At 46.3% G+C, this 13,757-nt stretch overlaps 1 protein-coding gene across 1 annotated transcript in view; it reads left to right on the forward strand.

The window, feature by feature from the left end:
• The first annotated feature begins 2,092 nt into the window (after nt 1-2,092).
• MIF4GD (MIF4G domain containing) overlaps nt 2,093-13,757 on the forward strand; it is a 165,842-nt gene continuing 154,177 nt past the window's right edge. Inside the window, exon 1 of the mRNA XM_082271914.1 lies at nt 2,093-2,133. The gene's annotated coding sequence lies outside the window, so the exon portion shown is untranslated. The remainder of the gene's footprint in view (nt 2,134-13,757) is intronic.

A 13,757-nucleotide genomic window follows, 5' to 3' on the forward strand; every position in this document is an offset into this window, starting at 1 on the left:
CTGCACTATGTATGTAGCGCACCACCAAATTATGAATGTAGTGCACCCCTGAACTCTGCACTATGTATGTAGCGCACAACCAAATTATGAATGTAGAACTACCCCGAACTCTGCACTATGTACAAAGCGCACCACCAAATTTTTGAATGTAGTGCACCCCTGAACTCTGCACTATGTACGTAGCGCACAACCAAATTTTGAATGTAGTGTACCCCTGAACTCTGCACTATGTACGTAGCGCACCACCAAATTATGAATGTAGTGCACCCCTGAACTCTGCACTATGTACGTAGCGCACCACCAAATTATGAATGTAGTGCACCCCTGAACTCTGCACTATGTATGTAGCGCACCACCAAATTATGAATGTAGAACTACCCCGAACTCTGCACTATGTACAAAGCGCACCACCAAATTTTTGAATGTAGTGCACCCCTGAACTCTGCACTATGTACGTAGCGCACAACCAAATTTTGAATGTAGTGTACCCCTGAACTCTGCACTATGTACGTAGCGCACCACCAAATTATGAATGTAGTGCTACCCCGAACTCTGCACTATGTATGTACATAGCGCCCCACCAAATTATGAATGTAGTGCACCCCTAAACTCTGCACTATGTACGTAGCGCACCACCAAATTATGAATGTAGTGCTACCCCGAACTCTGCACTATGTACGAAGCGCACCACCAAATTTTGAATGTAGTGCACCCCTAAACTCTGCACTATGTACATAGCGCACCACCAAATTATGAATGTAGTGCACCCCTGAACTCTGCACTATGTATGTACGTAGCGCACCACCAAATTAGGAATGTAGTGCACCCCTGAACTGTGCACTATGTAGGTAGCGCACCACCAAATTAGGAATGTAGTGCACCCCTGAACTCTGCACTCAGTGTTTAATCATGAACTCTGTACATAATGCACTCCTGGTATTTAATGCCCTTTTAAGACTCTCCCACTGTTAGTGAAAGTCACGCACACCCACTATTTGATGTGGTTTGGAGGGTGTGTGTGTGGGGGGGGGGGGGAGAAGTGTTTTGGGGGGTTGTAATTTAGTTCCTGCACCTATTTTCTGAGAAAAAAAGCCCTCTATCTAAGTTACTGTCAGTATTTGCCATCAAAAATGTCCCCCTTTTTTCTCCATCAAGCTGGTTTGCAATGTCACTTCCGTTGTATTTTCTGATGGGTAGCGGTATTCTGATAGAACACCGGAATTCATGGGGTATGGCCGCGGTTAAAGAGGAAGTAAACCCTTCTCTACAACTTGTACCTATAGGTAAGCCTATGATAAGACTTACCTATAGGTACTGTAAATATCTCCTAAACATGTACCGTTTAGGAGATATTTACTTTGCATGCAGCCGATGGCGTCACTGGCGCATGCGCTCTGAAGGAACGGCTGATAGTGCAGTTCCTTCAGAGCCCCGTGCCGTGACCGTCTGCTCTCGTGCGAATGCGCGGGAGGGACGTCAACGCGGCTCCAGCCAATCAGATGGCCGGATGCCGCAAACCCGGAAGAAGGGCGACCAAACATATTACACGTGAGAGAGGTGAGCTGTTGGCCCTGCGGGGCTTCGTTCTAAGGTAAGTATTTTATAATGAGCTAGTATGCAATGCATACTAGCTCATTATGTGCTTATCTTTCGGGTGTTTGTTTGTTTTTTTTTTTTTAATTCTGAGGTTTACAACCTCTTTAATATCACTTAAAACTGTCACAGAGCCTACACTCCAGAAGAGGGACATATCCACAAAAAAATGTCAGCCGTACAGAGGACAGCGTAGTCTACCGCCGAGCACCTATTCCTCCTTCCTCTAGTGTTTGCAGCATCTCCCTAAAGCCAGTCAGCACCTTCACAGGACACACAGGCTGGTTTCGCATTATAGTGCTGGTTTAGAATCCCTCTCTGCAATCCCCTCACACCGCCTCCGCTAATCCCTCAGCACAAGTCCTATAATAGGCGCCGGGCAGGAACCTTAAGTGCTTTTCCTTAGTTCGGCCTCTAGTGAACAGCCCGCATTCTTCGCGCTGATTGGCTCAGCTTCGGAGCGCATTGAGTGATGTGGAGCGGAGGCTTCCACAGTGGGTGTGTCTGGAAGAAGAGAGTCCAGTGGAAGAGGTGTGTGAGGTGAGTAGGTGTGTGTACACCGGGGAGGTGAGCGCGGTATGGGGGGCACTGAGCGCTCCTAGGAGGGACAAACAGATATATGAATATAATACAGCGCCCCCTACCAGCTCTTATATACATATTATACATGACACAGCTAGTCCTGTCAGGGGTATTCTCCTTCATATGAAGAACCTCCACAGACTGCTCTCTTATTATTATTAGTGGTTTCAGGCACAGAGGCTGTGAGGAAGTGATAGGAATCCCCTGTAATGTGGTCACATCTCTGCTTCTGACAGATATCGGGCCGTTCAATAACCCCTACTGACCCCTTACAATGGTCGGCTGTAGGTCCATAAATCCCCGTCACCCATTCCGGAAACTTTCCTAACACATGCAGCACACTCAGGGAGTTTATATTAGCACCACTTCAGCTCCAGATAATTTACCCCCCCCCCTTCCTGATCAGGTCATTTTTGCAATACAGTGTTCTATCAGAATACCGCTACTTATCAGATTCTGCAACCGGAAGTGACGTTCGGACAAGACCAACTTACTGCAAATGCGCAATGCGTTCCAACATGGCCGCTATGCGTTTCAGTAGGTTTCCTAATGTGACAGAGCAGGAAGCAGCGGCGGACATCTTCATACACCTATGTAAGTCTTGAACTTTACATTTATTTTATCAGTAAAATCACCTTATATACTGAAATAGACTATTTTAGGGTCCTTTCACACGGGCGATCCAATCCGCCTGTCAGTTTCTCAGGCAGACGTGATCGGATGCCCCATGCACCTCTATGGGGCAGCGGATGTCACCCACTGCTCTCTGATCCAATCCTGTCCGTGAAATCTCTATTTTCCATCCGTCTGGTGGATCGGATCAGATGGGACCAGATGAGAACAGACCGCCGGTCCGTTCTCATCCGATCTCCCCATAGAGGACAGCGGGGATCTGACACCTCCATCTGAGCTCACAAAGCAGAGACGAAGCTGTCATCTGCCTGCTCAGCGGGCATCAGCAGATCGATCCCTCGCTGAGCAGAACGGACCACTGTGTGAAAAGACACTCACTGCGACCGAGTGAGATAGTCTATTTCACTATATAATCAGCCCTTCGCTGAGCAGTGCGGGGTGTACCAAGATGGCCGTCACCACCTTCTACCCGCAGGTTACTCGCTATATTTACTATATTACAATAATAATAGATAATACTGTTGTTCAGTATATAAGGTCAGTTTACTGCCAAATGTAAGACTTGCATGGGTGTAAGAAGATGTTTGTGTTCTGTTACATTAGGAACTCTATCGGAATGAATTTCGGCCATGTTGGAACACACAGCGCATGCGCATTAAGTTCTCTTCCAAACGTCACTTCCGGTTGCATAATCTGCAAAGTAGCGGCACTGGGATACTTTGACAATTGCGCGGTCGTGCAATGCTGTACCCAAATAAAATGTTTAATTTTTTTCACCACAAATAGTTTTCTTTTGGTGTTATTTGATCACCTCTGCAGTTTTTCTCTTTTGCGTTCTAAACAAAAAAAAAATACAGACCATTTAAAAAAATATATATATATTTTTACTTTCTGCTATAAAATATATCCAAAAGAAAAAATGTCAAATGTCTTCATAAATTTAGGCCAATATGTATTCTGCTACATGTTTTTGGTTAAAAAAAAAAAAAAATCCCAATAAGCGTATATTGATTGGTTTGCGCAAAAGTTATCGCAGCTACAAACTAGGGGATATTTTAATGGATTTTTTTACTAGTAATGGTGGCAATCGACGATTTTTAATGGGACTGCAACATTGCAGCAGACAAATCGGACACTAAGTGACACTTTTTGGGGAACAGTAACACGAATACAGCAATCAGTGCTAAAAAAAAATGCACTGTCACTGTACTAATGACACTGGCAGGGAAAGGGTTAGCATCAGGGGTAATCAGGGGGTTAAAGGAGTTGTAAAGTCAGAAGGGTTTTTTTTATCTTAATGCATTCTTTGCATTAAGGTAAAAAGCCTTCTGGGTGTAGCAGCCCTCCTAATAACCTATCTGTGCCCCCTCTCTGTCCAGCGATGTCCATGAGTCCTTCGGCCATCCTGGGACTCTCCCTCCTTATTGACTGAAATACAGCTGCGGCACCATTGGCTCCCGTGGCTGTCAATCAGTCAGTCAGCCAATCAGGAGAGAGAGGGGACGAGGCTGAATAGCCGCTCCGAGTCTGAATGGACACATGGAGCTGCAGCTCAGCTCACGTACCCCCCATAGCAAGCTGCTTGCTGTGGGGGACACTAGACAGGAGGAAGGGGCCAGGAGCAGTGAAGAACGACCCGAGAAGAGGAGGATCTGGGCTGCTCTGTGCAAAACCAACTGCACAGAGGAGGTAAGTATAACATGTTTGTTGTTGTTATTTTATAAAAAAAAAGACTTTTCAATTACTTTGTGTGCTTCTAGGGAGTGCCTACTAACATAGCAGAAACACAAGATGTCATCTCTGTAACAGAACGGTGATCTTCATTGTGTACATAAGCATACCGCCATTCTGCCTCTCCTCCGAATGATTGGTGGTCACGGCGGTTATCATGACCGCCGGACCCACTGATTGTCTCCCGCTGTGTCCAATCACAGCGGGAGTAGGTCACCGGCGGCACGCGTGACCCAGAGCTAAAGCCAACGTACAGGTACATCAGTTTGCGCAGGAGGGCTGCCCTGCCGCAGTATATCTGCACGGGGCGACCCTTAAGTGGTTAAAATGCACCAAATTCAGGAATAATTGCCTCTACTTTGTAGATAATGAAAGTGAAGGTAGTTAAGAGCTACTCTAAGTTGTGTACAGACAGGGAGAGTGCCGTCTCTGTATGCAGTGTAGCAGAGCAGGACATTTGCCATCGCTACCCTCTCCCTGTCACAGGTTGCTAACCACTTTAAGTCCTATAGCAGCTTTAATGCTACAGGGCAGTACACTTTCGGATAGGGGGCCCACATGCATGCCAGCGTGCTTTTACGCACAGCGGAAACTGATGGGCGGGTGCCAGGTAATCGATATCTGCTAGCACCCGCTGATCGTCAGGCAGAACGGTGGTCTGCCTATGTGAACAAGGCAGATCGCCATTCTGACAGGAGAAGAGGGATGGATTCTGTGTTCCTGCAAAGCAGAGAATAAATTGCGAAGCGTGCTGTGCTTTCTAAATGGCCCAGCGGCCGGGGGGGGGGGGGGGTGGAGGATGGGGGCTGAACCTCCCGAGTGATCGCACCGCAATCTCCTGGACGTGGGGACAGGTACCTGAACCCCTCAATGGAACAAATAGCTGCCCATATACGAAACTACTGCAGTGTAGTGTGTGGGCGGTGTGAACTGGCCCTTACTATCAAATCCACATACTGTACATTGGGGGGTGTTTACTAAAACTAGAGCAGGCCGAATATGGAGCAGCTGTGCATAGCAACCAATTAGCTTCTTTCTTTCATTTTCAAAGCTTCAGGTTACACACACACACAGCTTTCTCGCACTGCAGGGTTTAAAGAAGAACTGAAGTCAAAACTATTTTTACATTTTGCATAGAGTAAGGGAGAGTTTTAATCCCTGTTAAATTTATTTTTGCTTTTGGGGAGATTTACCTTCACATCCTGTCCCATAGCCAAAACAGGAAGTTAGAGGAATTCCCTGCAAAATGAGGGAATCCATTGTTATCACCAGAACTAATGTCCCCAATTAAAGATTTCCCCTCAATTCCTGTTCTGGGAGCAACCCAAAATTTGGGTTTTTCTCTTACTTTCAGTGATAACAGGAAACGCAAAGAGGGTGAATTATTGGGGACACAGGCAGCAATTAAAACCTGACAGGTATTTTAATTCCTCTTCACTCTATCCAAATCTACGAGGGGCGTTCAAGTCAAACCGGGACTTTTTATTTTACAGGTATAAAAAGGGATGCTATTACTGTGATGTGTCCTTTTACTGATAGGTAGGGCACACGCTGCGGGCCATTTCAGGGACTGTTAATCCAGATTGCAGACAACCGTGTTAGTGCCAGCATGATACAGCCTGTGGTGATGAAGTTTCTTGTGAACGAAAGTGTAAAACCCGCAGATATCTACTGAAGTATTCCAAGTACAGTATGGTGTTGAGACGCTCGGCTGCAGTAAGACATTTGGATGGTGTAAATGTTTCAAAGATGGCCGTATGTCTGTCAGTGACGATCCCGGCCGTGGTGGATTTCAGCCCACAGAGGTATTGCCACATTTCCCTTATAGACCTCGCTCTGAGGGATTTCCACCTGTTTGGACCCCCAAAAGAGTTCCTCGGAGGTCAGCATTTCAGCACTGATGACGAAGTGAAGCAGGCTGTCCTAGGATGGTTCAGGTGTGCTGACAAATCTTTCTATGCCAAAGCTTTCCAAGTATTCGTTAAACGCTGGGATAAGGCTGGCCATACACTATACAATTTTCTTGTTCAACTTTCCTTTAGATTTACCAAAACCATGTAATATAGGGTCAAACCTAAACACTTTCAATTTGTATGCAATCAGGCAGGCCCTTGCACTACATAGAAAAGGTAAATCTAAAGGAAATTGAATAAGAAAATTGTATAGTGTATGGCCAGCCTAAGTGTATAAATGTAGCAGGGGAGTAGTTTCCACTTTCTGAAATTTCTTCTTTTAATATATAAACTCAGATGGCCTGGTTTGACTTGAACACCCCTCTTAAAAAAAAAAAAAAAAGTTGTATCATTAGCTATTCTTTAACCACTTCAGCCCCGGATGGTTTTACCCCTTTCCTTACCAGGTCCTATATTGCGATTCGGCACTGCGTTATTTTAACGGACAATTGCACGGTCGTGCGACGCTGTACCAAAACGAAATTGAAGTCCTTTTTTTCCCCACAAACAGAGCTTTCTTTTGGTGGTATTTGATCACCTGTGCGATTTTTATTTTTTTATTTTTTGTGCTCTAAACAAAAAAAAGAGCGATAATTGTGAAAAAAAAAAAACAATATTTTACACATTCTGCTATAGGACATTCCCCCCAAAAAAATTAAAAAATCCAATTTTTTTAACATTTTAGGCCAATTTGTTTTCTGCCACATATTTTTGGTAAAAAAAAAAAAAAATCACAAAAAGCGTATTTTGATTGGTTTGCACAAAAGTTATCGCATGTACTAACTACGGGAAAGATTTATGTAATTTTTATAGTTTTTTTTTTTTTTTTTACACTAGTAATGGCGTCGATCTGCGATTTTTAGCAGGACTGCGACATTGCAGAGGACAGATTGGACCCCTAACTGACATTTTTGACACTTTTGGGGGTACCAGTGACATTACTACAGCAATCAGTGCTATAAATATGCAGTGTTACTGTAATAATGCCATTGGCAGGGAAGGGGTTAACCCTGTGGGTGATCAAAGGGGTTAATGTGTGCCTATATGCTTACTGTGTGTGGGGGAGGGGAGGGGGGTTCTGTGACAGGCACAGAGAGATTGCAGTTTTAGCTTGGCTGAAACTGCTGATCTCTCCCTGCCTGACTCGCAGAAGATCTGCCTGCTTTGTTTACATAAGCAGACGGGCCTTCTCTCCATTTCCCGGACGATTGTGGGAGGAAGGCAGCAATCGCCGCCTCTCCTCCCGTGGCCCGCCTCCCGCTGTGTCTAAACGTGCCGCCGGAATCACATGCACTCCAGTCACGTAGTACTACATGACTGGATGAAGGGGAGCCACTCTGCCGCAGTAATATTACTGTGGGTGGTCGGCAAGCGGTTAATGGCAGCAGCTGTGACTGTGAAGGACTGGCTTCCACTCACCTACTCCTTCCAGTGCCATCAGCCATTCACAAAATTCCTAGTATTCCTCTCCCAGAATACAAAGCGCTTGATGAATGGACAGGCATGATCTTGTCATTCATCTGCCCCTCCTCCATTCACAGAACACATGCATTCTGGATGACAGATACTAGGAGTTTTGTGAATGTCTGTCTGAGGGCAATTGGTACCACTTCTTCACAGTTGCAGCTCCTGCGTTTACCCCCCACAGTGCTGGATTTTCAGAGCTGTGGAGGGTCCCAGGGTCTAAGAGGAGGATTATTACATTAACTAAAAGGCAGCAGAATGTGGGCACACATCATTAGGAGTACAATATTACACTGGTGCTGCATGTTCAAATACTAATCTTCAGCTGCAATCATATCACAGTAGTGCAGTTCAAGTCTAGATGAACTCGGCTCTATCACAACCCAAGGTGGCTATGGAAATTCTTTGTTGGTGTACAAAAGGAAGGACTCTCTACACTCCTCCAAGCTGTCACTTTGAGGAGATCTCTTTGAAGAGAACAAACTGTCTCTTGGACAGCTGTCACCAGAACAAGTGTCCCCACTGGAAGATTTTTCTTCTGTTCCTTTTCTGGTGACCACACAAGATGTTCAATTTTCCCTCACTTTCTGTCCCCGAAACAGTAGTCATTCGTCCCCTAAGGACATCTAGAAGTTCAAGAGCATAGTGTATATGCCTGGCCTAAGCACGTCTCCTCACAGCCCCAGCAAATAAAGGCTTTCCCAGCTCACTTGCTGCCATTGTGCTTTTGTTGGGCTTCAGGTGTGTCCCCTTGTTTTTTTGAGGAATGACCTGCCTCCAGGCATACCTGTCCTTGATCTATCAATTGTTCTCCATGTTGGAGACTCTCAAATATAATCGTTAACTTTACCCTCTTTCCGGCCGTCATACGCTTATATGCAGCCTCTCGGTGGGTGGGCTTTAAAACAAATTACCATGCTAGGAGCATTCCCCCCAGCACTGTAACCAGCGGGTGCTAGGAATATTCTGATGCATACTTGAAATCAGCAGCTTTCCGATCAAATGACAGCCAATCACAGTGATCACATGATCAGAATGCCCGCCTCCACCTCCCAGCAATTAGAACCTCTTAGGCAGCGGGAAGGGGCTAACACAAATTGTTGGTACCATTCTGTTTTTTTTTTTTATGGCAAATGGGCTGGAAAAACTTTGTTTGTGCTGTGCAAACCCCATCCATGTGCACCTTACTTCAAAAGCTAGTTCTAAATTGGGGTGTTTGCCATGCTTGTATAGCTTGCTTGCTGGAATTGAAGTGGGAACACATTTAACACCTTCACCTGTCATTGTACTCTTGCTAAGCTTCTAATGTGTCCTCTGAGGAATGGGCTGCCTCCGTCATACCTGTCCTTAATTTATCCACTGCTATATATGTTTAAGTATGAAGACTCTCCAAGGTTAAAGTTAGGACAGCAGTTTACAGGGGAGCCTTGACAAGGCAGAGCAGCTTCAACGTGTATTTGCAAATGTGTGCAACTAAATCTCCTGTTTTTAGGCAAATTGTTATACAGGCTTAATTTTGTTTTTTTGCTGACTAGCTACTAGGGCTGAAACAATTAATCGATTATGAAAATAGTTGTCAGCTATTTTCTTAAAGTGGAGTTCCACCCATTTTAGTAACTTTAGATGTATGTAATCCCCTTTAAAACTACTTTTACCAATGGAAACTATTTTTTTTTGCTAGTAAATACCTTATTTTCATCTTTATTCATCCTCTCCTCACTTCCGGGTCCGGCCGCTGATCGGCGATTACGTCATTCGGCGATTCGCAGGGGGTGCTGGTATGTATCTCATGGCATGAAATCTCACATTATTACACAGGAGTCCTGAGCTGTACTGTTTGTATTGAGGCCGTGCTCTGCCCCGCCTCCTCTCAGTGAGCTGTACTGTATGTATTGGATTGAAGCCATGCTCTGCCCTGCCTCCGCCCCGCCTCCTCTCAGTGAGGATATAATGCTTTCAGTCCTCATTCACTGAGAGGAGGCGGGGCAGAGCACGGCCTCAATACAAACAGTACAGCTCAGGACTCTTGTGTAATAATGCGAGATTTCATGCCTGAGATACATCCCAGCACCCCTTGCGAATCGCTGAATGACGTGATCGGCGGCCGGACCCGGAAGTGAGGGGAGGATGAATAAAGAAGAAAATAAGGTATTTACTAGCAAAAAAAAAAAAAAGTTTCCATTGGTAAAAGTAGTTTTAAAGGGGATTACATACATCTATGTAATCCAAGTTATTAAAAATGGGTGGAACTCCACTTTAATCGATTAGTTAGTCAGCTAATTAGTTGGCCTGCATACAGAATGCATTATTTGTTTACAGATCAGGAAATACATTGCAGCAAACATACAGCTCAGTACACCCTCCATACATGTCAGTATACACAGTGCAGCACACATACAGCTCAGTACACCCTCCATACATGTCAGTATACACAGCGCAGCACATACAGCTCAGTACACCCTCCACACATGTCAATATACACGGTGCAGCACACATACAGCTCAGTACACCCTCCACACATGTCAGTATACACGGTGCAGCACACATACAGCTCAGTACACCCTCCATACATGTCAGTATACACAGTGCAGCACACATACAGCTCAGTACACCCTCCATACATGTCAGTATACACAGTGCAGTCCACATACAGCTCAGTACCCCCCCCCCAATACATGTCAGTATACACAGTGCAGTCCACATACAGCTCAGTACCCCCCCCCCCCCCCCACAATACATGTCAGTATACACAGTGCAGCACACATACAGCTCAGTACCACCCCATACATGTCAGTATACACAGTGCAGCACACATACAGCTCAGTACCACCCCATACATGTCAGTATACACAGTGCAGCACACATTGAGCTCAGTACACCCTCCATACATGTCAGTATGCACAGTGCAGCACACATACAGCTCAGTACCACCCTCCATACATGTCAGTATACACAGTGCAGCACACATACAGCTCAGTACACCCCCCCCCAATACATGTCAGTATACACAGTGCAGCACACATACAGATCAGTACCCCCCCCCCATACATGTCAGTATACATAGTGCAGCACACATACAGCTCAGTACCCCCCCCCCCCATACATGTCAGTATGCACAGTGCAACACACATACAGATCAGTACACCCCCCTTACATGTCAGTATGCACAGTGCAGCACACATATAGCTCAGCACCCCCCCCCCCAAGACATGTCAGTATACACAGTGCAGCACACATACAGCTCAGTACCACCCTCCATACATGTCAGTGTACACAGTGCAGCACACATACAGATCAATACACCCCCCCCCCTTACATGTCAGTATACACAGTGCAGCACACATACAGCTCAGTACCCCCCCCCCCCCATACATGTCAGTATACACAGTGCAGCACACATACAGCTCAGTACCACCCCATACATGTCAGTATACACAGTGCAGCACACATACAGATCAGTACACCCCCCCCCTTACATGTCAGTATGCACAGTGCAGCACACATACAGCTCAGCACCCCCCCCCCCCCACAAGACATGTCGGTATACACGGTGCAGCACACATAACAGCTCAGTACACCCTCCATACATGTCAGTATACACAGTGCAGCACACATACAGCGCAGCACCCCGTACATGTCAGTATACACAGTAGAGAGCGACCGATATCGGTTTTTCGTTGCCGCTAACGATATTTTGATGATTGCATATCAGTATCGGCCAATATGGGCTGACATTTTGAACATTTAAAGTTTTGTAAAATAAACACAATTTTCGACACAAATCTGTTACTTAACATGTCGATGTTGGTTTATTAACATTTTTGGTGGGTGGCTGGCTGGCTCCCTGTGGCGGGTGGCTGGCTGGCACCCTGTGGCGGGTGGCTGGCTGGCACCCTGTGGCGGGTGGCTGGCTGGCACCCTGTGGCGGGTGGCTGGCTGACACCCTTTGGTGGGTGGGTGGCTGGCTGACACCCTTTGGTGGGTGGGTGGCTGGCTGACACCCTTTGGTGGGTGGGTGGCTGGCTGACACCCTTTGGTGGGTGGGTGGCTGGCTGACACCCTTTGGTGGGTGGCTGGCTGGCTGGCACCCTGTGGTGGGCGGCTGGCTGGCACCCTTTGGTGGGTGGGCAGCTGGCTGGCACCCTTTGGTGGGTGGCTGGTACAGGCCCAGGGCCTGTGGGTGGGTGGCTGGCTGGTACAGGCCCAGGGCCTGTGGTTGGCTGGCTGGTACCAGGCAGCTGTGGGTGGGTGTATGTATGGAAGCTGTGTTAAACCCACGGTGTACACTGCACTGTACACTCACTGTCCCGAGACTCCCCGACTCCAGACAAGGCTGAGGGAGGCGGCCTGAGAAGGCAGAAGCTGTACCAGTGCGTGGAGGCGCGTGGCACAACATACACAGTGACATCACGGCAATATCGGTAACCTCTGGGGCCGATTCCAATATATCGGGGAAAGTGGATATCGGCCCTCAATATATCGGCCTTGTCGATAATCGGTCGATCCCTAATACACAGTGCAGAGCACACATACAGCTCAGTACACCCTCTGTACAGGTCAGTAAGCTTGTGAATGTGTGAGGAGCAATGCCTCATGTGACATGTAGTCCTAGCAAGGAGAAGGAAGTGATTCTAAAGGCAGATTTTTCTTTTTTCTTTTTTTTTTACCTTGCTATAGGGGAACTCTATATCATACTTTGTGACTTGCTATAGGGGCACTTTTTAAGACAGGAGGAGCAAGAAGCGCCAACAGGGCATCCCAAAAGAGGAAGTACAAGTACTGATACTTTTTCTCAAGTTCTCCCTGATATCAATTACCAATACCTATTTTTAATGTCGTTTTTTAGACTAATGAAAAATTATTAGGCCTCATGCACACTGGACCTTTTTTTTTTTTTTTTTTTTTTTTTTTTTTTTTTTTTTTTTAAACTCTTCTAGAAGCCTGCAGCATTTTTGGAGAAAAAAAGCCTGACACTTGTAAAAGTTTGTCTTGGGCTTTAATTCATTTCATTGGCCAGACTAAATAGTTTATTCTGGCCATTAAGCCCCGGTTCACACTTATGCGAGTGCGGGGTTCGCATGTAATGTCGGAGCGCACTGCTCCTTCATTACATGCGATCGGCTGTGCGGTGCGAGTTTAGCCATACACTCTGTATGGCTAAGTTTGCACCGCACCCGCAGCAAACACGCACAGGGACCCTTTTTGGCAGCCGCATCAGGATCGGATCGCACAGCGGTTCACACTTGTGCGATCCGATCCTGTGCGAACTGCAAGATCGCACTGCGATATGCGATCAAACTGGGGGTGTCGTTAAGATTACATTGACACCCCCAGCGTATCGCATATGGCAGTGTGAACTGCCGGGGGTGCGTGTGCGATGCGGGAACAGGCTGCGGATTCGCAGCCTTCCCGCATCGCATAAGTGTGAACCGGACCTCAAATGAATTAATGCTCACGCACTAGCTTTTAGGTGCATTTAGGCATGTTTAGCAGCTTTTAGTAGCTTTTTTTCCTGCCCAAACTCTGCTGCTCCTGGATGCACTGGCAGTGGGGTTTTTCCCTGCCTCTAAAGGCTCCTGCCACTAAATACTACTAAAATCCTGTGTGTGCATGAACACACAGGCTAACATAGAGAGGCATTTAGAGGCAAGAAAAGAAAACGTCAGAAGCCCCTAGAAACAGCTTTAAGTGTCCAGTGTGCATGAGGCCTTAGAGTTATTAAAATCTATATTGTGCAAGAAACTACCTGGTTGGATTTACATCTACTTTAGAAATGTTAAGTCTAGTTTTAGTGTAAATTGA

The sequence above is a fragment of the Pelophylax lessonae genome, assembly GCF_965119305.1.
Source record: "Pelophylax lessonae genome assembly, chromosome: 11".
Lineage (NCBI taxonomy): Eukaryota > Metazoa > Chordata > Amphibia > Anura > Ranidae > Pelophylax > Pelophylax lessonae.